Raw genomic sequence first — 2,875 nt, forward strand, 5'->3', positions numbered from 1 at the left:
GTATGGAGATGGTAATATTGCGGTTGTTTGTAAATCCACTTACATAAATACATTTGATTTGTGAGGAAACTCGCACAGCCCTTGGAAAATTTACACAGGATGATAAAAGGGGTTGTTATAGAACACATCAATATCATACTCCAAGAGCAGTCTCAATATTTTCGCTCCAGAAGAACAAAGGAATGTATTAGTCTAGATTTAAGTGTAAATCTTCTTTGTAAAGCATTTATACAGAAATATGCCTATGTCTGTTAAGATCTACAGAAAAGTTTTTAATAATTATTTCCATTGAGAGCACCTGAAAAAGAAACCTGACGTAAATTAGAAGATAAACGCGCTGACTGCAAGAAGTGGAACAGCAAAGTTTGAGTTAAGAATCAGCTTTTGGAATAGCAAACAATCATACATATGTTGCAAGTACACATACAGATCGATTTGAAATGGTAAATATGACCCAAAAAAGATATTTGATCTACAAGTTATGGCAGTTGACATGATCTTCAATCTTATACAGGTAAATATTAGCAAAGTTTTTTTATATTAAAAAATTCGCATCAGCCGTATACTGGTTATTAGAGTTAAGTGTTTTATCTACAGATATTCTATGATTATGTGTTACATAATCAATTTGCAATTTCAGTTGCTACATTTTGGTTCAGGTTTCGCATCAAATAATTAGCTACAGGTCAGTCACATATGGCCTAGACGGAGACGCGATTTAGTAGTAGTATTGACCATGGTTTTACTGAATCTCTCACTTCACGAAGTTTATGTGTGATTTAATATCGGCAGTAGCTAAAAAGTTCACGCACTCCACACTATCACTATTTACAGATTCCTTAGCAGCCAGATCAGAGTTTGGATTGAGCTAAGGGAATCTGTGAGTATGAGATGATTAGGTTGGTTTCATGAAGCGGCGATGTGTGTAGCTCGATACCTTGCATAATAAGTCAGCAGTGTAAGTGGATGCAGTTGGAGGAGCTTTTAGCATATATTTAGAGGTTGGTGTAATGACTGCGATACCCGTAACGTCTTGAGATTTCGATGCGTCTGTGTAAATGTGTACAAAGTATTTGTACTCATTGATTATGTTATTAAAGTGTACTGCGATTAGCGTATGGTTGGTGTGGTGTTAGTCGAATGAGGTGAGCTGAGTAATGAATTTGGTGCTTTCTATTGTCCACGTTGGAGTTTCAGAGGATTCGAAAGGAAGGCATTCAGGAAGGAAGAAATTTAATTCGCTTAGATATTATCTAATTCTAGCATAGAAAGGTTTGAGGGTTCTGGGTTCATTTGAAAAAAGATTTGGGAATTTCTTGGAGAAGCAATTTTGGAGGGTAGGATTGGAAGGATTGGTTAGGTTCAAATATATTCTTTGATTTCCTAAGGATGGTTCCCTTAATTCGCAGTACAAACTTTCCACTGGTGTTATTTTAAATGCACCTGTTATCAAACGTAAGTTAGCAAAGTTGCACAACTCAAATATGATTCACAAAAACCGAGTTTCCTCTTTATTGCTGAATATTTTTCTGAATTAGCACCTTGATAAACAACTGCGATATTGAAAAGGTTACCAGACGTAAATAATGTTAGTGAAACAAGAGAAAATACTTAATTTCAATGATACGAGTACCTCACCTACAAACATCAAGCATTCTATGCTATGCTTACTAATTTAATACTAATATAATGATATTCTAGCACTTGTCCATGTTTTATTTTAGCATCTTTTTGTGTTTATTATTTTCATTCTCGTTTTAATTCTATTTCTTTCATCCTAGCATATTTAGGGGTAAGAAAAATAGTGTATTTAACAGATAGTAGCTATCTGGAGGATTTCCTTGAATTCCTTTGTAATTTTGTCCCTTCTTCCTCAAATGGCAATAGTCTCTGGATAACCGTTCTAAACTGATAGGATTCCAACAACTATAGAGGGTGAAACCAATATAGGGTGATTAATAAGAGTAATAAAGTTCAGTACCTCCTTTATCATTTGAGATATCAATTTGAAAATTTGAAAGAATATAGCCATCATTAGTCTTCTTATCTCAAAACTACTGACAATCTCCAGAATGCTGTGTCGCTTTACCATAAAAATCGTAACAGTTCAATAGAATGTAATAGAAATTTAAGAACGAAGATCTTTTGATGCAAAAGCATTCGAATAGTACTAAAAATTATAGAAAAGTATTTATTTCCTTAATATTCATTTAATGTGATATATCGTGAAACAAAATACATTATTTTCTCGGTTTTGTCAAATGAATCACCCTTAATTTTATGTGAGTATTGAGAAATACTATCAACATACTGTGATGTTTTTCTTCTTTATTTACACGGTTTCTATTCGTGGAGTAAATTAATGAACACTGTCTCTTGCGTTCTTACTTTATCTTAACACTGCACCTACACTAACTTATAATAATTAACTTGTCACTATCACTTAACTAACTTGAATAATTTTGAACTAAGCTGCGCTAACGGAACTCGCTTATATATTCATGATGATGATTGATGAAATTATTGAAATGATCTAGATATTGAGAGAATGCAATGAAAACGCCGCTAAAAACAGAGAACACATGAGCCTATTCCTGAAAGGCAAAGCAAAAGCAAGCAATTGCACGGGTTCAGTTAATTATGAAAATAATGAACGATTAAAAACTTGTGTGTGACGTGTGACAGAAGAAAATGAAATTAATGTTATGCTGGCAGTTAATGAAAGCCTACACTCGAATGTAAGGAGTATTTTCAGCGAACAAGAGCTGAGATACTACGCTGTGCAAAGAATCCTTGACCAAAACAAAATGCACTCTTACCACATTTACTTGCAACAATTAAATGAAGTTGATTTTGAAAAAAGTCTGGCATTTTG

The sequence above is a fragment of the Diorhabda carinulata genome, chromosome X (assembly GCF_026250575.1).
Source record: "Diorhabda carinulata isolate Delta chromosome X, icDioCari1.1, whole genome shotgun sequence".
NCBI classification, from domain to species: Eukaryota; Metazoa; Arthropoda; class Insecta; order Coleoptera; family Chrysomelidae; genus Diorhabda; species Diorhabda carinulata.